Consider the following 25,589-nt stretch of genomic DNA (forward strand, 5'->3'; position numbering starts at 1 on the left):
TTGGGACCACATCTCCCCCATTCTGCGCCGCTTGCATTGGCTCCTAGTGGAATTCCGGCCCCGCAATGATGCAGCTGGCCTTTACCCGGGCCAGTGCTTTCTTGGCCCTGGCCCCTGCCTGGTGGAACACTCTTCCTCCAGCTGTTAGGGCCCTGCAGGACCTTGGTGAGTTCTGCAGGGCCTGCAAAACTGAGCTGTTCCACTGGGCCTTTGGAGAGGCTAGCCGCGGATTTTCCACCCCCTCCTGATGCCCCGTGTACCATCTGGTTACCATCTGCAGTGATCTGCCGATTCCCTCCCATGGGGGCAGGAAGTAAGGAGTTTGGGGTTCGGACACATCCTAAATATGGTTCATCTGAATTATGCTGCTTCTGTTTTAATGGATTTTAATGCACTTTTTGATTTATATTGTTGTATTATGTTTTATCACTACTTGTTCATTTTATTGTAGATTGCTCTGAACCCTTCAGGGATAGGGCGATCTATTGAAGAGGATGATGAAGAAGATGAAGATGTCATATTTTGTACCTATTTGCCTTTTGTTGGTTCATTTTTCAATTTTAATGCAATTATTCTGTTGTATCACAATGAAATCTGGTATATTTGCACAGGACACAATTCTAAATTTAAAGTAGAATGCCTGTGTAATCTATATACAATTTTTGAGGAAAGAAATATTTAAAATGCATCTCAATTTGATATTGTCTCAAAGTTAGAGACATGAAAATGAAAACTGGTATGAACGCCAGAGAATATTCAGTACTTCAAGGAGCAAACCTCATTCTATTCCTGTACCTGGTTTCAAGAGGAAAAGGAAAAATATAAAACATAATTATGTACCTATGAGTTCATCTTCATGGGTATTCTCTGCAGCCCCTGTTAGGGATAAGGCGGTCTTCTAAGCTTCCAGAAAAGAGGCCACTAGAAAGTCCTGTGACTACAGGCAGGACTGTTTTGTCCTGTGAGCACAGGAGAAAAACATTGTTCTGCTTTACCACCTTCACCTGAAAGGCTCCAGTATCTGTCTCCTCAATTAAAGTGCACCTTTCTGCCATACCAGCATTCCATCTTGGTTTGGATTCTTTCCCCTCTTTGCTCAACCACTTTGCAAGCATTGTCTGAAAGGTTTACAAAACATGTACCCGCCTGCTAAAAGATCTGTGCCACAGTGGAGTTCGACTCTGGTTCTCACTAGGTCAGGGGTAGGGAGCCTGTGGCTCTCCAGATGTTCAGGAACTACAATTCCCATCAGCCTCTGTCAGCATGGCCAATTGGCCATGCTGGTAGGGGCTGATGGGAATTGTAGTTCCTGAACATCTGGAGAGCCGCAGGCTCCCTACCCCTGCACTAGGTTAATGGGATGTCCCTTTAAATCTATGGACTCCAGTGATTTATGCTCCTGCCTATAAGACAGCTTTCCTTGTTGTCATCACCTCTGCTAGGAGGTTTGGAGACCTGAGGGCTCTCAGGTATGATCCACCTTAGATTCCATCAAGAAAAGGTGGTGTTGCATCCCAGTCTGGAGTATTTGTCTAAGGTGGTTTCAGCATTCCACAAGAATCAGGACATTGCTGGTGGGCTAATCAAAACCGTCTTCTCCAGAGGAGTAGTCCGTGCATACACTACACCTATGTAGGATGTTGCTTCTGTATCCACATGGCAGACATTGGAAAGGACATAACCTTTTCATAGGGGGCAAGCAGTAGCTATTAATGGGCTTGGACACTCCTTTCCAGATGAGTGTCCAAGCCCATTAATTTGGCCCATGACTCATCAGGGGTGGCTTGGCTGTTGGACATTCATGTTCACTCCACCAGAGTGTAGGCAGCATTGGCTCACTGGGCATCAAATGTACACATTCAGGACATTTGCAAGGCGGCCATGTGGTCCTCACTGACATCCTTCTTTTGACACTATTTGGTGGAAGTTGACTTCTGCAGGGTAGCTGGAGTGGGCAAAGCAGTTCTGCAGGTGTTAGTCAAATAGACAGCCTCACCCCCATCACCAAGCTACTTGATTGAGCTTGCTAGTCTCCCAATGGGAGGCTGCACAGAATACATACTAAGAAGAAGTACAGTGCTGTACTTACCTGTGGGTTTCTGTGCAGACACACATCCCTCCCTCCTACCCCACTGTGGGCCGCCATTTTTACCACACTCCAACTGACTTTCCAGGTGGTTGTGGTGGGTTTTCTGGGCTGTGTGGCCGTGGTTTGGTGGATCTTACAGACTTCCCTCTGTGATACGCTTCTGAATATGCCAGCCACAGATGCAGGCAAAATGTTAGGAACAAGATCCACCAGACCACGGCCACACAGCCTGGAAAACCCACCACAACCAGTTGAATCCGGCCGTGAAAGCCTTCGACAATACATTGACTTTCCAGGTCTTCTATGTCTAGCTGTGGTAGTACCGTGTTTCCCCGAAAATTAGACAGTGTCTTATGTTATTTTTTGCTCCCAAAGATGCGCTATGTCTGATTTTTCAGGGGATGTCTTATTTTTCTGCTCCACAGCTGCATACTCTGGTGTTCTGTTCGACGGGCATGCTTCCAAACAAAAACTTTGCTATGTCTTACTTTCAGGGGATGTTTTATATGTAGTACTTCAGCAAAACCTCTACTACGTCTTATTTTCAGGGGATGTCTTATTTTTGGGGAAACAGGGTAGGACAACTGAGGGAATAGCACTCCCTCCCCCTCCCATCATGTGGTCATTTGGATGGGGATCTTCCCTCTCAAGGGGGTATGAGTGGTCTTCAGAGCTGCAGAGCAGACAGAAAGCTTGTAAATCTTTCTGTGGCGGGCCTGCACAAGTGCAGTCTCAATGTGTGTCTGCACAGAAACCCGCTCGATTTACAGTTATGGAGGTAAGTTCAGTGCTTTATTTCTTGCAACATCATTCTCCATGTAAACATCACCTTAATCCTGTTTTCATGGGGTGAATGACACAATATTTGCTTTAGAGAATTAAGTATATAATTTACAGTTGATATTAATACCAGTGGGAGGGGGGTGACATGATATATTCAGATCTCATCATATTTTGGAAGATAAGCAGCATTGGTATTTGGATGGAAGACCACCAAAGAAGACTTCAAAGGAAGGCGGTGGCAGACCACCTCTGCTTCTCACTTGCTTGGAAGGCCCCTTGCTGAAGTAGTTATAAATTGACTGTGACTTGACAGCACTTTACACACACACATTAATGCCACTATCCCACATAATCACTTCTGCTTCTGATTTCCTTACCACAATTGGTGAATTTGAAGCTTACTAGGATGAAAGTTGGCAACTTCTGAAGAAGTTGTCTTTTTTTTTTGTCCATTCCATAAAACTAATAGGACTAGTTTTCTGGTGAGTAGAATTCACAGTTCCAAAGAGAGATGCAGTCATCTATAAATTAACAATTACAAGGTAGGTAATGGCTAATTATATTAGAATAACACAGGAACAGGCATTCTGGGTTGCATTTAAACAACCTAGCATGAAAAACATGTATATTAAATGATAGATTAATTTGCACCAGCTATTTCCATTCTTCCAAGCAACATGCAAAGTAGTTTTGATTAGATCTGGGAACCTTGAAACTATTTTATAAGTCACCTTTGCTGTATTCAGGAGTGATATAATTCTATATGCCAGTGATGGTGAACCTTTTCGAGACCGAGTGCCCAAATTGCAACCCAAAACCCACTTTATTGCAAAGTGCCAACACAGCAATTTAACCTGTATACTGAAGTTTTAGTTTAGAAAATACTGTTGGCTTCAAGATGCACATTACTCGGGAGTAAGCTTGGTGAAGCAACCATGCAATGCTTTGAACGAATGAATCACGACCCTAGGAGGGTTTACTCAGAAGCAAGCCCCATTGCCAGCAACCGAGCTTATTCCCAGGCGAAGGATTAGGCTTTAGTTCTTCCCATGAAAATCAGTGGGGTTTAACAGCGCTTAACAGGGTTACCAACACCGCTTCCCCAAAACTAGGTCTTAGGTTTAATGCTAATAATCTCCTTGAAATAATCACACTATTATCACACTGGGGGCCTGGCGGGGGAAGGGGAGGGGTGTGGGAGGAGAGGGAAGTAAAACTTTTGCTTTTCGAAACCCAATAAACCCCCACCACAAAATAGAAGTAAAAAGGCAGTCAAGGAAGGCAATCCTAAACAAGAATGCTGTTTACACCAGAGTTCTCCCGAATGGCAAACTACCTGTGTTTCCACTTTCCTTGAAAGCCCCATGCTGGGACTGCCATAAATTGGTTGTGACTTGAGAACTTTAAACATGCACAGAGCTCTCTTAGGCCATGTAGGCCAAATCCGCACTGAAAATTGAAATGATTTTTATGTTGCAACCTCTTGAAGCTACGGGCCTGGGATTTTTGTGGTGCAAGCTATGCCCATGGATGTGATATGTGATCTGATAGCGAATTCAATGTGATCTAGAGCAACAATCAAGAGGATCCATGCTTTGCAACTATGTTTTTGCAGAATCACCGCCCCACAAAAACATGAACGAGTGATGGCAACTGCATGTCTCCTGTACTAACCACGGGGGGTTATTTTTTCAATTTTTAAAATTTAATACTTAATGTATGTTTAGTCACAATTGCCTGCCTTCTAATTTTCATTAGCCTCTTTAACCCTACAGATACTTTCTTATGAGCAATTTCCAAGTTCTAAAATCTCATATTTACGAAGAAATATGCAACACTCTGTCAAATCTCTTTGTTTGTAGTTATTTGTGTAGGCCTTATAACAGTGTGATTTGTTTCAGAACCACCAACTTTTAATTTACTGTTCATATTTACTGTGAACATTTCAATGTAAACATTTTTAACTGGGAAGGAAAGCCAAAGTATTTATTTCTAAGTAGAGTTGCAGTGATTAACATTATGATTACCGTATATACTCGTGTATAAGCTGACCTGTGTATAAGCCGAGGCACCTAATTTTACTGTCCAAACCTGGGAAAACTTATTGACTCCGGTATAAGCCGAGGGTGGGAAGCCGGGAGGCAGAGGGAGCTCCTTATTTGGGCAGTGACATCAGGGGGAATCACTGCTCAAATAAGGAGCTCCCTCTGCCTGCTAGCTGGCTGGGCTTTGTCAAACTCAGCCGGCAGGCAGAGAGCTCTTTATTTGGGCAGTGACATCAGGGGGAGTCACTGCCCAAATAAGGAGCTCCCTCTGCCTGCCGGGGTTTGACGAAGCCCAGCCGGGGTGCCTCGGGGTTCCCCCTTCACCTTCCCAGGAGGAGGGCAGCAACAAGTGGCTTCCCAGGGCAGGGAGGTTGTCCCGCCCCCGCCCCCAGCCTCCTTGTGATTAATAGAAAATGGTGACTGGAGTATAAGCCGAGGGGGCTTTTCTCAGCCTTTAAACAGGGCTGAAAAACTCGGCTTATACGCGAGTATATACGGTAATTAGCCTGGTGTTCCCAATCTTTTTGAGCATTCAGGCACTTTTACAATTCAGACCCAGCATGGTGGGTGCAGCAACAAAACGGCTGCTACAGGAGATGGAGCCAGCCACAAAACGATTGCCACAACTGAACTTTTAATAACACATGTAGATCCTTGTGCTGTGGTGGCAGCTGCTGCCAAAGCAATATTTTTAAAAGTCTGCACAACCAATCATATCTCCAATAGTTAATCAGAAGCCTTGCCGGGCAAAAGGCCTACCTAGCGCCTCCACTTCCTAAATACACTTGGTGAGTGCCAGAAAAGGTGTTGGTGGGCACCATGGCAGCCACGGGTACCACAATGTGGTCCCTTGAATTAGACTAACCAGTTAAAAGCTTTTAGGTCAATTAAAAGATGCCCATGATTTATTTGGAAGCAGATTTTAAACATGTGTGTGTGTGAATGTGCACAAATATGTTTATAAAAACAACTGGCAGCAAGCACTACTATAAAAGAAGCATATTGCTCCTGGCAAAGGAGGAAGAGCCTCTTCTAAGATAGTCCTTTCTTGGAAATTAGTGTGCAACTTGAGAAACTGTGTGTGGGACAGGATTAGATTTTGTAGTATCAATAATTATAAAATTTGGTCCTCAAAACCCTGAAAAATTAGTTTGGCTCCTGGATACAAAGAACATTTGTCAAGGCCTGGCATGACTGACTTTAAATTGAAAGTAGGCAAATTCATAGAGGACTGATCTGTCAATAGATATTACCGTAGCTATGATAACTAAATGGACCTTCGTGTTCAAGGGTGACCAGTTGCTGAAGGGAAGCTATCGTTGAGAGGATTTGGCCTCTGCATCTGGGCTTTCCAAGGCAAGAATGTCACGACAAACCTGAAGCTGAAGGAGCTGGTCTGATCTAGTAGGTCTCCCATGTAAGTTGAAAAGATGTTCTATGATATAAATCCTGCAGTTTGTAGTACTTTTTAAATGGAGTATAGGAGTTGTTGCAGGTATAATACAGATAGATGGAGCTTGATAGAAAAAGGGTTTTCTGTTAAGAAAAGATACTGCATCTGATACTAGCCCTTACTTTGTAGGTAAAATGACTGTTCATTGGGGGAGAAGAAGAAAAATCCTTTGCATATGCTCAGAGATACTCTTTGCTATATTTTATTAATATTACAAAGCCTTTGCACTACAAACTGGCTTGCAGCTATCCTAGCCCACACCTGTGATATGGTGGGCGGCCCTCCACTATTCTCATTTGCCCCCTCAAATAGAAAATTTATGGCCACAAGCCTGCTGCACAGTCATTATTGTCATGCTGCTCTGCTACAAATCTTTGTCAGAGGACATTCATTACTACACTAAGGTAGGCTGAGCTTGCACTCTGTCCTTAGCATCTTGTATAGTGCTGTGTCATCTCTCCCACCATGGGAGAGTCACAGTGGCTGCAGCTAGTTTCTTACTTGCACCCCTGACACTACTTGCTAAGGTCACGGGGGGAAGAGGCTTCCAGTTTTTTTCTATTTCTGCACACTGGTTAATATTACAGCTCTCACTTTCTCTTGCTCTCCCTCTCCCCAAACAGGTAAACAGAGCACTGGCCTAAAGTAGCATGAGGAGATGATAACCTGTTGGTAGCTATTTACAGGGCTGTTTTAAAAGCAGCAGACATACAAATGGTATGCTGACCAGAAATGCATGTTTGTTAATTTTTTAAAAATTGAATTTAGGTGTCAACATTACAGTGAAGTATATGTAGCTTAGATTTCACAACAATAATAATGATGTAGACATATTTTAAACTTTTTTTGCATGGAAAAGGATATAGTTTATTCTACTGAAACTCATGCCCAGTACCAAAATAATACAGATACAAAGGTGTGTCTGTATGCAGACAGTACTATAATGGAGGAGGGGAACAAGTGTTTGTAATGGGGTATGGGACGATTACAGACAAATGTCTGAAAGCCATATTGAAGGGACCATATTGTTAAGATATAATGGGCAGGACATTTTGCTTCCCTGCTTGTTGTCTTGTTTCCTTACAGTTGGTGGGGATGGGTTAGTGGGGCCACGTCACAGCAAAAACAGGCAGTAGAACATATAGGGTACATTGTTCCTGCTGGATTCCATTTTTACCTGCACCTGGTTGTGTAAGGTTGTGTTTTGATGTGTGTTTATTTCCAGCCAGCTTGGCCTTGGCACATTCCACGGTCTGGGCTGTGTGCCCGGGATAACTGCTGAAGTTAACCTTGCTGTCTGCGCTTATCGTATATATGTTTGAAGCTTGCCTTTTTCTATTGTGGGAATTGTATTGGGGGGTTCGGGGAGGAGCTGTTTTGCCCGTAAAAGAGGCCGCCTAGCCTGGGAACAGTCAGAATCTGCATCCCGTGTATGTGACTCCAGAAGTTTATGAAATAAAGAACTATTCCAAGTTGCTTATTTTCGGGTCCTTCGAGGTTCCTTACAGGTTGTGCTTGAAGCCTACATTTAAATTAGGGGAGGAAAATGCAACAGTTTTTCTGAATTCTGTTTTTCTACCCCATGTAGATGTTTGCAGTTGATAAAAGCTGTGGTTTGCGTGGGGAAGAAATGGTGAGGCTGAAATAAGGGCATGGCCTTTGTAATCCAGTTGTGAAATTGCCTGGGGATTGTTGCTGTCAGGTCTCATCTGTGTGTGTACTTGTGTGCACGCACATATGCTCCTTTCTGTCTCCATTTATACAGTGCTTGTGTAAAAAACAATAAAAGCAGTAGTCCTAATCATAGGGCAGCTTGTGTCCCCCCATCTTTCTCTCAGTCCCCCCCCCCATAGTGTTCCTTTTCCATTCTCCTGGAGGCGACTTAGGGCATCTTGGCTGGGTGATTTCCTTCCCTTGTCCAGAGAGGCAGGATGTTGATTTTTTCCACTTCCTGTTATGCCCTTGGCCTCCATCTTAGTTCCCCAGAAGTTTTCCTGCCTATGCAGGTCTTTCACTTGCTTGCAGCCAGTTTAGTTTTTTTCCTTTTAATTTAGCATTTTTGGTGGTTTAGAGACTCAGCAACTAGGGGCTTGGTGCAGCTTGCTCGTCCCAGGCTCAGCTTCACTGGATTGCAAGGGATTCCCCAGCTGGAACGCGGGGTTTTCCCCCCTTGCTTTCTTTCGGCCCATCCAGCGGCCACGATGGCACACCGGTCCTTCTCCCCCCCCCGCCTGACACCTTCCACAGGTCTATGGCGGAGGGGACGAGGGCGGCCACCCGCAAAGGGAACCAGGCCACTCAGAAGGACTCCAGAGCCAGCAAGAGCTCCGGAACCACAAAGAAGAAAACGGTGCCCTCCGCAGCCACCGCGGCGGCGGCAGGAGGAGGCAGGCCCCAGAAGCAGAAGAAAACACGCCAGGACGACTCGGAGGGGGGGATCGCCCCACAGGAGCACCAGCAACCCATGTAGGGCCGCAGAGGGCGATTCTCCTGCGCCGCAGCTGCATGACTTGCTCCCGGCGCCAGGCAGCCAGCCATGCCACGATTCTGGCCCATGTAGGGCGGATGCGGGAGCGGAGCGGCAGGAAGCCTCAACCGGAGCGCGATCGCCCACCAGAGACGAGGCCAGCTACCGCAGCAGCCCTGCAGTACCCAGGCAAGACCAGGAATGGGGGGAAGGACGTGTGGAAAATTGTAGCCCTAGCCCATCAGAGGGCAGGGCAACCCCTCCCCCCCCCGGGAGGACAGGGCAACCTCCCATCGAGAGGACAGGGCAACCTCCCATCCCTTGCCTGTGAGCATGGCAGGATCTGGCTCCTGGAGAGACACTTCTCCACGGGAACTCATGGGCTTCTTCATAGAGGCCATGAGAGATGAAATCACACGGTATCACAGGGGCAGGGAGCGCTCCAGCCAAAGATCTAGACCCAGGTCCCCCTCACTGCCCGTGCGCAGGAGGAGACACCGGTCCCCATCCAGATCCCCCAGCTCTACTGCAGGGAGAGACCCCCTGGCCATTCCGGGGGACAACTCAGAGGATTACAGTGGGGGGGGGAATTGAGGATCAATCGGATCACTTCTCTGATTCCGAGGAGACCCCCACGGAGCCTAGTGAGTGCTTCATGAGGTTTTTAAAACAAGAACACCTCTCTGTACTCATGGCTAAGACTATTTCTGCCCTGGAACTCCAGGATGCAGACGATGCTGAGGACCCCCCAGCCCCCCCCCCACCACTAGGCCCATCAAGGGATGCCCCAAGGGAAAACAGGATATATTCCCAAGGCAGGAGAAACCTCAAGAGGTTTTCCCTCTGCCAGAGTATTTCGAAAGGAGAATTCGAAGGGAATGGTCTAATCTAGGTGCCAATAAGGGCTCCCCGACCACCTTCAAAAAGCTGTATGCGGTCCCTGAATACGTCCATCACATGCTGCAGATCCCAATGGTAGATGCCCCGGTGGCGGCCCTCCAGTCGGGGGGCCTAGTGACTAAGGATGGGGACCCCACGGACCACCGCATGGATGCATTTCTTAGGCAGGCACATGAGAAACTGGCCATGGCCACCAAGATCCTGGCCCCATCGGCGACTGTTGCCTGCACCTCCATCCTGTGGCTAAGAACGCTCTTGGACATAATCTTCCCGGAGGACCAGTGGGTTAGAGAGGGCATCGAGAGGATCCTCTTGGCTATGTCATACCTGGCCGACTCTACCTTCGACGCCATGATGATGGTGAACTGTGGTTCGGCGTTGGTGACAGTGGCCTGCAGACACACATGGCTATGCTCCTGGGCCGCTGACTTCCATTCCAAGCAGGTGGTGGCCACCTACGATTTTCATGGAACTAGACTCTTTGGATGGGAACTTGACTCCGTCCTCGTGGAAGCAGAAGACAACAAGAACAAGAAAACCTTACCCAGATACATCAGAGGGGACACTTCCTCCTCCTCCTACAGATTGCACACCACCTTCAGGACCCAATGGGCTTTGCCATGGGCCCCGAAAGATGGACGGAGAGCACAGCACCAGCACCATCAATCCTTTCGGAAGCAAGGCAACTTCAACAACAACACATCGAATTCCTTTCGATAGACCGGTCAGCCCTTCTGCCCGGGTGGACCAAATCGCAGTTGACCACCCGAGCATTCCGGTCGGCGGTCGCCTACAGCACTTTCGAGATGCATGGGTGGGCGACCATGTCGACCGATGGACAAGGGAGGTAATCGAGACAGGTTACCTCCTGGAACTGGCAAAAACACCAAAGCCAAGGTTCCGTACTCCAGACTGGACACACTCCAAAGGACGAAACAAGCTATGCAACACCTCTTGGAGATCAAAGCCATAGAACCAGTGCTGTCTATGGAGAGATTCTTAGGAGTCTACTCCCACTTCTTCACTGTGCCAAAGAACAACGGGGAGTGGCGTGCCATCCTGAACCTCAAATACGTCAACAAATACATGCGGTTGCAGAGATTCAAGATGGAGACTCCTCGCTCTATCACAGAGAACCTACAGCCGGGGGATCAGCTAACATCACTAGACCTAACATCACTAGACCCATCAACCCAAGGCACCGCAAGTACTTATGGTTCACAGCAGGGGGGCACACTACTAATACAGGGCTCTCCCATTCGGGCTAGCAACAGCCCCGAGAGTGTTCTCCAAGGTTCTCCTCGCCCCCACTATGGCACTCAGAAAGGAGGGAATCCATGTTCACCGCTACCTCAACGACATCTTGATCCGGTCGAGCTCGGAGGTACAGGCTCGGTGGAAGGTTGGCAGAGTCCAGGAAGTCCTGATCAAGCACGGCTTCCTCATAAACCTGACCAAAATCTCCCTCATTCCGTCGCAACGGATGGAACACCTGGGGGCTGTGATAGACATTTCTTGGAATGCCCTATTCATGCCTTGAGGGAAGATAATCAAGATACAATGGCTGACCAGAGCATTTTGCGCGGCCAACAGGGCCTCCCTACTTCAACTAGCGAGCTTGATGGGCTTATTCATATCCACAGTGGACATGGTGCAATGGGGCAGAATGCATGTGAGACCGCTGCAGAGGTTCCTGCGACCACACCAGCCACTGATCATGGCAAAGACGGGCAAATCTCTTACTCTAACCCAGTCACTCAAAGACAGCCTCACATGGTGGACTCAACCAGCCAACCTCTTGTTTGTCAATCTTGTTCCCCCCTCCCCCCCTTTGTGCTTTACTTAGGTGGGCATAGGTTATGCAGGGGAGTTCATTTAGTGTCTGTTGCAGCTTTAATAGCACGATTGATCTTCCCGTGCTTTTTTGTCCCGCAGAAGACAAGATGGTGGCTAGATCTCCTCCCCCCGGGACATCTGTTGAGGGAACGTGGGCAGCAGCAGCCAGAAGCACTGGCTCAAGAGCGGCTAGTCCCCAGCCTCCTCTAGAGGAACGTCCCGGCTTGCGCAAAAACAAAGGAAAGCGATCTGAAAAAGGCGGGACTTTTTAAACTTATACAAAACAATGCTGCAATTCCCCCGATTGGAGACAAGTGCCTTCCCAGGGCGCACAAGCCTCCACAGCTGTTTTTATGAGCCAAACACCTTCCCAGGGCACAATCTTTTCAGAGGGCTGCAAGGCTGTTAATGCCCATCATGGGGACTCAGTGCCTTCCCAGGGCGCAGGGCTATCAGCCAGCCCCCTCTACAAGCAGCTTCATGGACAGGAGTCAAGCACCCTCCCAGGGTTCTTCCAGGCTTGGTGATTCCATTCATGGCACCACAAGCTTTCCCAGAGCCACTGGGTGCCTGGCGACAGACGACATCAGCCATACCAACAGACAGCTGGATTCTACTACTTACAGGCAAGACCCTTCCTCTTCTCTGGGGAGTGGAGGAACTGGGGAGGTTTTTACTGATTTTCAAAATCCCCCGTCCGCAGCCTTTATGGGCTTCTTTAGAAGGGCAATGAGGGAGGAGATTCAGCAATATCACTCCTCTAGGAAGTGTTCTGAGCGCTCAGTCCAAATGTCTAGACAATGCTCCAGATCCCCCATGGATTCCCAGAGCAGGGTGACTAGATATCAAACCCATGACCCTCTTGATTTCCCTGGGGATACAGGGTCCACTGACCCTGAGGATGAAGGGGATTATTAACGGTTTTCTGACCATTAGGAGATCCAAATGGAGACTTTGAAGCAGTCAATCACTTTTTCAAACGGGAAGATGTGCAGCTCCTTATCTGTAAAACCATTTCTGCCTTAAACTTCAGGATGAGGAAGATGTGGAGGACCCTGTGGCTCTTTCTTCCTCTTCAAAACCTATTAAAGGCCTCCCTAGGGGCAATAAAAATTATTTCCTCTCCCAGAATGTTTTGACAATCACATAAGAAGGGAATGGCTCAATCCAACAGCCAACAAGGGCTTGCCACCATCCACCAAAGGACTCTCTGTGGTTCCCTCTTATGTTCATCAGCTGCTCCATGTGCCACCAGCAGAATAACTCATGACCGCCCTGCACTCATACGGATTAGTGATTAAAGAAGGAGAGGGCTGCATTAGAGACATCCTAGACAGAAGATCAGATACTGCCTTACTCAGAGCTCACGAATCCCTGGCAGCAACCATCAAGGCCCTGGCGCCTTCCTCCACGGTGGCCAGAGCAACAATGGTTTGACTTAAGAGAATTTTAGACATGTTGCCTCTTGAGGTAGCCCACTGTATGCCTCAATTTTGGTGGCACACCGTAATGCGTTGGCAGGTTACTCCTATTACGGGGAAACCCTTTTCGGTAAGGACCTCAAGTCAGTCCTAGAAGAGTCCAGAGATAAAAAGAAGGTTCTACCCAAAATTATTAGACAGGAACGCCCACAGGGAAATGTCAGGCCCACCTTGAGATCTCACAGGGTCCTCCCCAGAACCCCTAGGGATGGGACCTGAAGTTCCTGGCCAGCTAAAAATTCCTTTCAGAGACGCCAAAATTTTCATCCCTACAATAAGACCGGAAAATCCTTTCGAAACAACAACAGCAACTTCAACAATTACAACAACAATGCTATCAGATAGTGACTACCTCTCTGGTCAGCTGTTGTCTCTCCCTTTTTTGGGAACACTGAACAGGCAACCATGTTGACAGGTGGACGTGAGACGTCGTCTACACTGGTTAAGTCATCAAATTTGCAAAACTTCACAGACACCAATTTCTGAGTTTCCTGATTTCCCACAATCCGGAAAAAGCGGCAAGAACTATGGCAGCTATTCAACATCTGAGGCGCATCAGTGCAATCGAACCAGTACCAGCCCTGGAGAGATGTTCCGGAATTTATTCCCACTTCTTCACTGTCCCCAAAAGATCGGGGGACTGGAGAGCCGTCTTAAATCTGCGCTTTGTAAATCGTCACATCCGTCTTCCCAAATTCAGAATGGGAATCCTACGACCCATCACCTTAAACCTCTGACACGGGGACTACATGTTGTCCCTGGATTTGACGAAAGCCTACCTTCAATTCCTCATTCACCTGGCTCACTAGAAATACCTGCACTTCACTGTTACAGACCAACACTTCCAGTTCTGAGCGCTCCCGTTCGGCCTGGCCACAGCCCCCATTTTTCCAAAGTCCTCTTGGCCCCCATCACACTATTGAGGGAAAAAAGGATACACATCTATCCTAATCTAGACGATCTCTTCTTCAGATCCCACTCTTGCAGACAGACGCTGCAAGATGTGGCGGAGATTCAATGTGTGCTCCACCGGCTTTCTAATTAATCTAGAAAAAAGCAAATGAACTCCATCACAGAGATAGAGCACCTGGGAGCAATCATAGATTCCTCCAGAGATGCCTTGTTCATTTCACAGGAAAAGGTCCTAAAGATCCATTGCCTTGTCTTCACAGTCATATCAGCCAAGAGAGTAACACTTCTGCAGTTGTCCAGCCCAGTGGGCATATTCATCTCAGTAATAGACTAGACCGGAGGTAGGGAACCTGTGGCTCTCCAGATGTTCAGGAACTACAATTCCCATCAGCCTCTGTCAGCATGGCCAATTGGCCATGCTGGTAGGGGCTGATGGGAATTGTAGTTTCTGAACATCTGGAGAGCTGCAGGTTCCCTACCCCTGGACTAGACACAATGGGGACAATTCCACGTACCTCCATTACAACAGTTCTGCATCCATTCCAGAAGGACATCATCCTGAAAAGGAATAGAATTCTCTTGATCCCACCCCATCTAAAAGATAGCCTTCTGTGGTGGACTTCTTGGACCACCTCGGGCTAGGCAAGGTCTCCCTACATTCTGCTTGACCTCAGCTGCTCACAGATACCAGCCTACAGGGCTGGGGGGGCCACGCTGGGAGATCAATTCATCCAGGGTCAGTGGTTGCCCAAAGAGACCAAACTACCATTAAATCAACTGGAGACCTGGGCAGTGATGCTAGCACTCCAACATTTTCAACAGAGTCTGCATCGACAACATGTTATCATCAAGACAGACAATGTATCTACCAAGATGTATGTCAACAGTCGGGGGGCTCCTGGTCCTCCAGGCTACATCGAGAGGTTTCCAACATTTTCAACTGGACGTAACATCAGCTCCAGACCTCAGAAGCCATCCACATTCAAGGAGTGCTGAACAACAAGGCAGACTGGCTCAGCCATCCATGCATCTTGGAGTGGGAATGGAAGCTCGAGACATCCATCTTCCAGGCAATCTGTCAGAGATTTGGGACCCCGGACCTGAACCTGGACCTGTTTGCTTCCCCAGAGAATTTACAACTTCCACGGTTCATGACCAGGCAACATCACCCAAAAGGCTACGCGAAAGATGCCTTGACATCTCTGGCCGTCCTCCCTGATGTACACGTTCCCACCCTTTCCGGTAATTCCTCGGTTGTTACAGAAGATATGACTGGAGGGAGCAATGGTCATCCTTGTTGCCCCACATTGGCCAAGACGCTCCTGGTATTCAGTGGTTCGGGAAATGTCCATCTCCCCTCCTCTACAGCTTCCAACATCACCGGATCTCCTCACAGGGACCAGTCTGGCACCTGAACCCCGCCTGGCTCAACCTCAACGTGTGGTTCTTGAAAGGCAGCGACTGCTTTGGAAAGGGTATTCATAAAAGGTTGCCTCTACCATGAGTAACCAATGGACCATTTTAGTACAGAATGTACTCAAATCATTTATTGAGTGAAATAGGCTATCAGGGCCAGGGTTCATGTAGGAATATATAACATTCTAAGATAACACAGATTAATCCTAGAGGCACATGATACAGCAAACTTGTTGAACCCCCTGTGTACTCTAAAAATGGCTCCTGGAGATCAGTGGACCTTTGGGAACAGCGGGGGGTGCAATGTGAGGGTTTGCAGTGTATGTGGGTTTTTGGGGGGGGGGGGGTTGCAAACATATATCTTGCCTTTGTACAAACAGAAGTTTATGAAAGAAATCTTAAGACCCACCTTTCTGTATACATCTTGAGTGAACAAAGGAATCACAGGTGAGATGGAAAAGAAATAAATTCATCAAGAAGTTGAAGTATTAATATGTTTGCAGCTCTTTCTATTCAAATGATTCCATACCTGTCTATCCCTACTTTTTTGTATTGTCTGTGGCTTTTCACAGATGGAGGAAGCTGGGGAATATTAAAACAAAACTATTCAGGAAATGTTGGTTTTCAGTGATTCAGTAGCACTTTGACCACTCTTAGAGTTTTTAAAAACTTTTTTAAAAAACTGAAGATTGCTTGAGTTTTTAATCCACTGTGGGAAATTTGCAGCTACTTTGCACTTACTCTTGTAGGAGATTTCTCTCTTGTACTATTTGTGGTCAGGCATTTCTGTCAAAATACCCATAAGTTAATTAGTTTTATAATGTTTCTTATGTTTATGTGCTTCTATATAGAGTGAATTCATGCTTTTTAAAGAATATGAAACAAATATAATGAATGTACATTTTTATTATGTATGTTGATTCCTTGTGAAAAAGAAATTAGCTGTTTTTAGGTTAAATGTTTAAAAATTCTGCATGAAAAATATTAGTTATTTCTAATTTTACTTTATAGTCTTCTCTGGAGTAATTCTGGATTCTATATGGATGAGATTAGATGGGAAGATAGACATGGGAAGATTAGATGGGAAGATAGTACGTTGCAAGCTATGCAATAGCATTTTTCATTGCCTTTTCTTTTTTCTTCAAAGAGCAACCCCCCCCCCCCGTTTAAAAGTGTGTTTATCTTCATTAACATTAGGAAGCATTTAGACATCTTTTGGAGGTAATTAAATGTTCTTAAAATAGCCTGCAAGATTTTTTAATAAACCTGCTGCAATACAGCATTCTGTGAAAAGAGGAGTTAAACTCCTGATGCCATACTTAGTTTAAATCCTTGTGTATCATTCATTATTGCATCACTCTGCCCTTTCTTTGGGGGTGGAATGTAGTACATTATTCTAGTCTTGTGCAATTGCGCTAATTTTGCTTTTAACTTGGAAGTGTTAACAACAACTTGAAAATGTGACAAAGCTCAATTTCATTTCTTGTTTATTGCTTGTTTTCCTATTGGACAATGGGAAGCAGCTCTACCCTGGCAACTAAAGCTTGCTATTTGCATAACCTGCTTTGATTGGCTAGCTCACTGACTAACTCTTCCAATCATATGGTGTCGCTTTAGTGGTAGGCTATGCTAATTATCTGCTGTTGCTGGGGTTCGGGGTGGTTTCCGTGTGCTGTTCTGCTGCATTGTGTTGCCTGGTGAGAGACATTGATAAATGAGTATTTAATAATCTGCAGCAGTTTCTACTGACTGTAGGCAGACACAGATTTTAGAACAGAAGCGGAAATAAGGATGTAATATCTTGCCTACCTATGATGAAAATCTTAATGATAGGCAAAATGTTTACACTTAAATGAGCACTTTGTAGGATTTACGTGTTAGAAGTATTTGGAATTTCTTAGGGAGAATGCTGTTGTGCTTTATCCTTGCTAGTATTTATGGGTATCAGATAAAGGAAACGGGTTCAGTAATCTTCATTGTATCGGAAAATCTTAAAACAGTTTTAAAATCTCTGGTATTTAAAGTGCTGAAACCAATGCTTAAGAAATCAGTTTGAGATATTCAGTAAATGAGCAGCTTTCTACAGCTCTATTTTGCAAATTATGTTTTTAGTATGTATAATTTCCCAGCATATTTACAATAATTGTTACTGAGCTTTATGGGTGTGAGAAATGCAGGATTTGTTTCTAGTCTCTAAATTTTGCTATCTGATGTTACTTTTTACTATCACTTACCTAGTATGACCACCACACATCAGATTCTTTTTTCTAGCCCTGCCTTCCCTTTTTCAGATCACAAATGACTCTGTGCTTCACCTTCCAGTACTGATAACATTATCAGATATTTGCCCAAAATTTTTCATAATTTATAGTGGAGATTGTTTCAAGTGTTATCTTTGTGCTGTCATGGATACACAAAGTAATTTGATTTATGTAAAACTCAAAACATTATTTTTGATTTTACTTTCATATGAATTAGGTAAATTTTGACCATATGTGCCTGTCTACTTTAATAGTGTTTAGCATTATTTTGTTACCTTTTATGAAGTATTTCAGGTAAATGGATTTTGGGTGCACTACAACCATATCTAATCAAGTATATCAGTAGAATGTAGCAAATTACTGTGGTTGGATTTGGTCTCAAAGGAGTAATTATATAATGTAGCGTATTTTAAGAGTTCTCTGTTGCTACAGTATTCATACTGAAATGATTTTGTGGTGTCAGGTATAATCTAATTTTGTATGCTGGTTACCTGTGGCAAGTAGGAAATGACTCTTGACAGCCAGGCACGGATGGGAATATTGTTTTTTTCAGGCCATTGGTACCACTGCAGCTGGCAAAAATACATGTGGACAGCTGAGCTAGTGAAACGTTAGCGGGTCAATAATTTTTACTGAGGAGATGTCATTATAATATTGAAAATATTATTTTTATTTTATCAAGTATTTCATGTAAAGTTAATATAGTAGTGCAGTGACAAAATGCAGGGATTTGGATATGAACCAGAGAAAACCCAAGATGCTTAAGTCTCAGAGCAGTTAAGAGAAGTTCCCATTACAATTTATGGAAATAAAGTATATCTAAATCAGGGGTAAGGAACCTGCGGCTCTCCAGATGTTCAGGAACTACAATTCCCATCAGCCCCTACCAGCATGGCCAATTAGCCATGCTGACAGAGGCTGATGGGAATTGTAGTTCCTGAACATCTGGAGAGCCGCAGGTTCCCTACCCCTGATCTAAATTCATTTGAATTATATTCAAATAACTTTTTCCAGAGTTTCCTATGCTTTTCAGTGCTACAAGGAAGTTCTGGTGAAATCATCTATCATCCTTCACTGTTCTTTATTCACATTGTAACATGCACATGACTGAATTTATTTGATCAATGAAATGTAAAATGGCACTTAATCTGTATAATTTTTTAAAAGCTGAAATTGTATTTACATTAGGAACAGAAAATTGTGAAAAGAACTTGCCCAGTCAAGTATTCCAAAACTATAAGTTGACTTTATTTGGATTTGTTATTAGAGTTTCCTATTAACATGCTACTTTTCTGTGAAGAACGTTAAATCTATGTTTGTGTTATACACAGTTACCAAGTAATCAATACACAGTTACCAAGTATTTGAAATGGGAATCTGTTCGTTTTCCAATTCAGATTTCCCAGAAAACCCACATCACTGAACTGTTGGGTTTCAAACAAGGCGATAATGTCAAAAATAATTGTACTTAACTGTAAAGCTGAAAAAATACCATCTTCATCTTTCAAAATGCATCTTAAGTCAGTATTTATTGCAGTCTCATAACATTTTAAGATTATGCATAACTCTGATAGTAGATATATAACATTTTCAGCAAAAGCCTCGTGAAGCTCTGTTCAGTAGGATCCCTAGCCTTTTTTTTCTCTCTTCTGAACTATAGGCTCTTTCCTGTCCCAATCCTGTTCAGTCTGAAGCAAATCTCACTGTGTTTTTCACAGTATTCGCACCTAAACCACATTTACCATAAAGCTGCTGTCAGCATTAAAATATAAACATGAAAAACTCAAACCAGATCTGCATTATGACATAATGTGGCATTAAAACTCCACAAAAGTAGTTCACATAGACAAGCAGGAGAGATTAAAACACAAAAAGAGCCTCTGTAGAGTTGCTAGTATTCATGGTTGTTGCTGTAGCAGTTTAAAAAAAAGGCAAGATCTATGGTGGTCATTTTTAGAGGAGAAAATTGTTTAGTAAAGCAGTTGTAACTGCAGTTAGGTGCTACTGGACTCTAATCTAGCTCTTCTGCTAAACACCAATAATGCTGCCCTCTGAACCTGTCCTAATAAAACCATGTTTAGCTGCTTCCTAAAGAAAAGAAATGAGGGGGCAGAGTGCATCTCACTGAAGTTATTTTGTAACTGGGGGGCTGCCACAACAAATGCTCTTTCCGTTGTACTCCCCAGATGAACTTTGGTCATTGGGACAGTGAAGTGGGCTTCTTTCTGTGATTTTAATTTTCAGACAGAAAGTTATAGAAGAAGATGGTCCTTCAGGTTCCCCACTCCCAATCCCTGTAGGGCTTTGAAGAACAAAGGCAGCACTTTGAATTAGGCTTGGAAGTGAACTGGTAGCCAGTGTAGGTGCTCTAATAGCAGGGTGTCAGGTTTCCTGTAGTTGGCCCTAACCAGCAGTCTTGTTGTTGCATTCTGCACTAACTGCAGCTTCTGATCACTCTTTATGGGTAGCCCCAAGTAGAGTGTATTGCAGTAGTCCATTGTAGACAGTCCATTCTAGTATTGTCGAAGGCTCTCACGGCAGGATTCAACTGGATGTGGTGGGTTTTCCGGGCTGTGTGGCTGTGGTCTGATGGACCTTGTTCCTAACGTTTCGCCTGTATCTGTGGCTGGCATCTTCAGAGGTGTATCACAGAGGGAAGTCTGTTTCATACTGTGTCCACTAGTTAAGGAGCAGTCCCTCTTGTGATTGATGTCTGCTTGGAAAGGTCGGAGGAACTTCTGTAGGGGTCTGGAATGAAATCTGGCCCATTGAACAAGATCTATGGAGGCGATCATCATTCCCATCGTCTTGGCAAGGATGAGGAGGAAGGCGCGTTTGTTTGGAGGATGTAGGCAACCATCTTCTGAATCTTTGAGATCTTGTCCCTTGGGAGGAAGAGGGTGTTCCTTGTGGTATCTATTATGGCCACCAGATGCTCCATCCAGAGGCATAGCTAGGGAAAATGGAGCCCGATTCAAAATCTGTATTTTGCTGCCCCTCCCATGTTTGTTTGTGTTTTTTTGTATTTTTAGTCTTTTTTTCAGTTTTTGGCCTGCTGGGGGCAGAGTTTTTAGGCTAGCAGCATCAAATTTTCAGGGTATCTGTAGGAGACTTTCCTGGTGATACCAGCCAGGTTTGGTGAAGTTTGGTTCAGGGGGTCCAAAGTTATGGACTCTCAAAAATGTAGCCCCCATCTCCTTTTAGCTCCCATTGGAAACAGTGGGGGATGGGGCACCCCCTTTTGGAGTCCATAACTTTGGGCCCCCTGAACCAAACCTCACTTAACTTAGGTGGTATCATCAGGAGAGTCCCCTGAAAATTCCCTGAAATTTTGGTGTTGCTAGTTTAAAAACTGCGCCCCCTGCAGGCCAAAAACTAAAAACACTAAAAATACCAAAAAACCCTGAAATTTTTGCTCCCCCCAGGCATGTGCCTGGTGCAACGCACACACACCGGCCCCCTTGTAGCTATGCCTCTGGCTCCATCCTTTGAGAGGGGTTGAAGTTGCTTTTCTCCTTATTCACCAGGAACCCATGGTGTAATGTCTGTGTTACCTGCAGGAAGTCTCTATCCACTTGTTCCCTGGACTTTGACCAGACCAGGATGTTGTCGGAACTGGAAGTAATTAATTCCAGTGGCAAACCTCAGGAAGCGATTGTGGGATTGTAGGATTGTAGGATCAGTCGATGCAGTTAGGTCTCGGAGCGGTCCAGTGATGTCATGTAGTCTCCTGGACGAAGTGTCTCCATGATGGTGTAGAGGGATTCCATCTGGAACCTGAGAATCAGTATCGCTCTCCAGTCCCTGTTCTTCTTGGGGACTGTGAAGAAGTGAGAGTAGTGACCTCTGTCGGAACACATTCTGTAGCTTTGATGGAAATCAGATGCTGGACTGCTACCGCAGTCTGGGAGACTTTTGGCTCTCTGGAGCTGACTGGGGAGGGAAGAAAACAAGGAGGAGGTAAATTGAGGAACTCCCTGGGAAACCATTTCCTTTGTCCAGGAGTCTACATGGTCCCCCCTCCAGACACTCTGGAAATGGAGAAGGCGACCACTGACTAGGATAGGACCAGAGTCAGGATCTAGGAGGGGACTCCTTCTGGTATTCCTGTCAAATTTATTTTTGGGGTAAAAGGATCCATACTTGCGAAAGGGTCCTCTCTACCATCCCTTGGTGTATGGGGAAGTGCCCTCTGGGAGTGGAAGGTGGTTCTGGGCCATTGGCTGGTCCTATCTGTCCTTACGAATTTAGGTAAGGCCTTTTTCTTATCCGTGGTTTCTACCAAGACCTGGCCAAGGTCTTTCCTGAAGAGCGTATTCCCTTGAAAGGAGTAGCCTGTTGCTAAGAGCTTGGAATGGATGTCGGCTTGCCAAGCCCTGAGCCAGGTGTTGCGCCTTGCCACTACTGCAGATGCCATAGATCGGGCTAATAGGACCAAGGCATCAAATGTGGAATCGGCAATAAATGAGGCACCGATACGGATGCGCTCTAGACCTTCCCTAACAGCGTATTCCTCAGGGGGCAGGAGCTCTAAACTCCCAACTAATCCATGCCAGGATAGCCCTAGCCACCATGGAGGCTGGAGCAATGGCCTTCAATGCTAGGGCGGCAGAATGTTGAGAGCACCTTAACATTGCCTCTGAACACCTGTCAAGGGGATCCCTGATGTTGCCTTTGCCATCCTTGGAGACCAAGGCCCCGGTTTGGATGGCAGCCACTGGTACATCTACTAAAGGTGTTTGCAGCACCTTGTCTACAAACTCAGGCACCCGGTACAGCTTTTTTTGCTGAAGATAGAAGGCTCTTATGGATTGCCAGGTTGTCCCACTCTTTTTGAATTCTCCTAATGAAATACTCAGGGATAGGGAAGGCCTGCTGTGAGGATTCCTCTTAAGGAAAATAATTCTTACTGCCCTTAGGAAAACCTTTGATGGGCTTATCCAGAAGGCCTGAAACAGCGGATGGGATTTGCGAGTCTTCAGGATCATGCAGATCCAGTGCAGAAATCGTCTTGCTAATCAGGAAAGGGAGGTCTTCTGGTTAAAACACATGAAGGCTAGGTCTGTTGAGGACTGTTGGATTGCCTCAGAAAAATGTTCCTCTGATTCTTGTTCTTCCACCTCCCCTCCAAACTCTTCCTCTTGTGGGAAGGTAAGGGAAAGCTGAGATGGGGAGCTAGGATAACCCTTAGGCTCATCTGGAGTGGGAGGTGGGAATGTTCTGAGAGGGGGGTGAACCACTAGCCCTGGCTTCCCCCTCTTGATGACTGGGAGGCACTCTGGGAGGAAGGTGACCAGTAGCCCTGGCTCCTCTGCCCTGGTGATACTGTTCTATCTGCTCTGCCATGGTTGATTTCAAAAAGGCCACAAAATCCACCGGGGAGATAGATTGCCAGTCGAATGGAACGTTGGGAGATGCCAGTACCCCCCCCCCCCCACCTGAGATGCAAGGATATTGGCTAGAATGCGTGGGTTTGTGTGACGAATGCCCTTATACGGCATTCAGTTTCCAGGGTGAGAGTCTGCCCTGAAGGAGTTAAGCCCTGGCCAGCCCTGATTGGCTGGAGGGAAATTGCAGGAATATAAAAAGAGTCAGCCAGAGTGCTGAGGGGTCTTTGCTTCTTTTGCTCTTTTTGGTGCCTTCGGGTACGTTTTGGCAGAGTGAGGAGATTACGCCAAGATTTCTCACTGCTGTTGGTCTGATAGGAGTCAGACAGTTTACTCTATAAGCTGAGGAAGCTTATTAGAGACATCAAAAAACCCTGAGTCTGGTGGAGAGTGACCCGCCACTCAGGTGTTTTGAGGGAAAACCTCTGACGAGACTAATGTCTGTCCTCCACAGTATAACACCAGTCTTGGGAGGCCCAGTCCAGTGGCAGTGAGGCCAGTTTGGATTGTGGGAGAGGGAGGCTTGTGTGCCAGAATCCCACAGGGCATAGACTGGGGTGTGTTGCTTAGTGGTTAGGTACAGTGGACTAGAGTCTGTCAAAAGAGGGAGTGTGAAACCTCTAAAGCAGGGGTAGGGAACCTGCGGCTCTCCAGATGTTCAGGAACTACAATTCCCATCAGCCCCCACCAGCATGGCCAATTGGCCATGCTGACAGAGGCTCATGGGAATTGTAGTTCCTGAACATCTGGAGAGCCGCAGGTTCCCTACCCCTGCTCTAAAGTAACATCTTTTCTGAAGAAAAAAAAATCTTTCCTAAGTGACACCTGCGAGTGTTTGTGTATGTTTTGAAACTGAAGTGAAGTGCCATTAACATCTCTGCAACCGTTAAGCTCTGAAACCATAAGCTCTGAAACCAGCAAGCTTTAAATCCTCTCAAGTTACCTGAGAAGCCTAATTTTAAGCCAGAAATAAACGTTTCAAGTTTTGTTCAGTTAAATCCGTTCCAGTCTCTATTTTTGTCTGTGTGTGTGTCCCCAGAAAGGGTGGTGTCCATTAGATCAGTTTGTGGGCTATATAGTATGGGCTTTAGTATATATTGGTGGCAGCGAAAAACAAATTAATAAAAAGGTTCCTAAAACAGCTGACAGGAATCCTTCCTATAGTGGAAGCTAGTGGCCCTTTCGTATCAGGGGGCATCTGTCCCTGGGCTGGACAGGTTCTCATTAACCACAAGTCTCCCGACCTGAGCAGAGCTTGAAAGGGGAGGTGGCTTGCTATCCGCAAGTTTCTCCTTCTTAGGAGCGCTCCCTGCGGCATTGGCAAGGCCGCGTTTACGTTTCTTCTTTGCCGCAGCCGGTTGTTCTGCTGCAGCAGGGGCGGATGATCTGGCCACTTTGAAGTGGAAAAATACTGAGAATCAAGATGGGCGCCCAAGCAATACATAGAAAGTGACAAGATTTAAGTTCCTGCCTCCCTGAGAACGGATTGGAAAAACACCCATCAAGATGTCCTCCACCTCCAGAAGAACATGCATGCACAAAAAGCCAATTGTTTTGTACTGCATGATAAGGAGTACAGTGAAACCACCTAGTCAAACACATATGAACAGATCAACAAACTATCAAGCAGTTGTTAAAAAATTAGGTCTCCATAACTGATGAACAGAATGAACTAGCTTCACTAGACGATGTTCAAGCATCCCTAGTTTTTACCTGACCTTACTCCAAATCAGTGTTTCCCAACCTTTTCAATGTCACGATACCCTTGACCTCACTCTTCATATCTCACAGTACCCCTGCCATCCCCCCTTCCCCTCCCAGTGCCCCTGCTTGCCACCCCCCACCTTCCCCTCCTAGGGTAAAGGGAAGCATCGGGGGGGGGGAGGAAGTGGTTGCTGACCCTGGCCCCTGGGCCAGCTCCATGTCCTTGCTGGTGCTGGCGGGAGATACCACAAAAGTGAGGGGGGGCAGTAATGTTGCCGCGGTACCCCTGGGACATGCTCACGGCACCCCAGGGTACCACGGAACCCTGGTTGGGAATCGCTGCTCCAAATGAACATAACAGTAGACGAACTCATTCTTATACAGCTGCATGACTGGAAAGCATGGTGTCTTTGTCAGATATATCTACAGCAAATCTACAGTTTGTTAGAACAATCGAGGGCACTTGAAGAACGAGCTCTATGCTTCCAAATAAGAGTGCCAGTTGGTTGGAATGGAAGATGGTCTGTTTGATACTTGGAATATCAGTCAGATCGATGAAGTTGTGACATTATTGCCTTCATAAAAAAAGATTGTTTATGTGGCTGAAACCACCAGTGAATTTCTCATATGATTTCAGTCCATCCTGTGGGACTGAGACTAATTTTGTTTGCACATATGTGTATAAAGTGCTATCTGTCATATCTGAATCCTTTTGGCAGAGGTTGAAAAACATACTGTTAGATTTTGGTGGAGACCAGAAGATTATGCATGTGGTCAATAAATGTGGGTGGCCACAATTTGTAATGGTACAATCGTGCTTGGTGAAACTATCATTAGTTGCAGAGGATGTTGGCA

General features: G+C 45.8%; 1 protein-coding gene across 4 annotated transcripts in view; it reads left to right on the plus strand.

The window, feature by feature from the left end:
- Positions 1-25,589, plus strand: part of DYRK1A (dual specificity tyrosine phosphorylation regulated kinase 1A) — a 157,151-nt gene that overhangs the window by 91,764 nt on the left and 39,798 nt on the right. The window contains exon 1 of one of the 4 annotated variants that reach the window (XM_048493022.1): positions 17,045-17,079. The exons of the other annotated variants lie outside the window; for them this stretch is intronic. The gene's annotated coding sequence lies outside the window, so the exon portion shown is untranslated. Of the gene's footprint in view, positions 1-17,044; positions 17,080-25,589 lie in introns of those variants that run through there. 4 annotated transcript variants of the gene reach the window in all.

This window comes from Sphaerodactylus townsendi, linkage group LG04 (assembly GCF_021028975.2).
Source record: "Sphaerodactylus townsendi isolate TG3544 linkage group LG04, MPM_Stown_v2.3, whole genome shotgun sequence".
NCBI classification, from domain to species: Eukaryota; Metazoa; Chordata; class Lepidosauria; order Squamata; family Sphaerodactylidae; genus Sphaerodactylus; species Sphaerodactylus townsendi.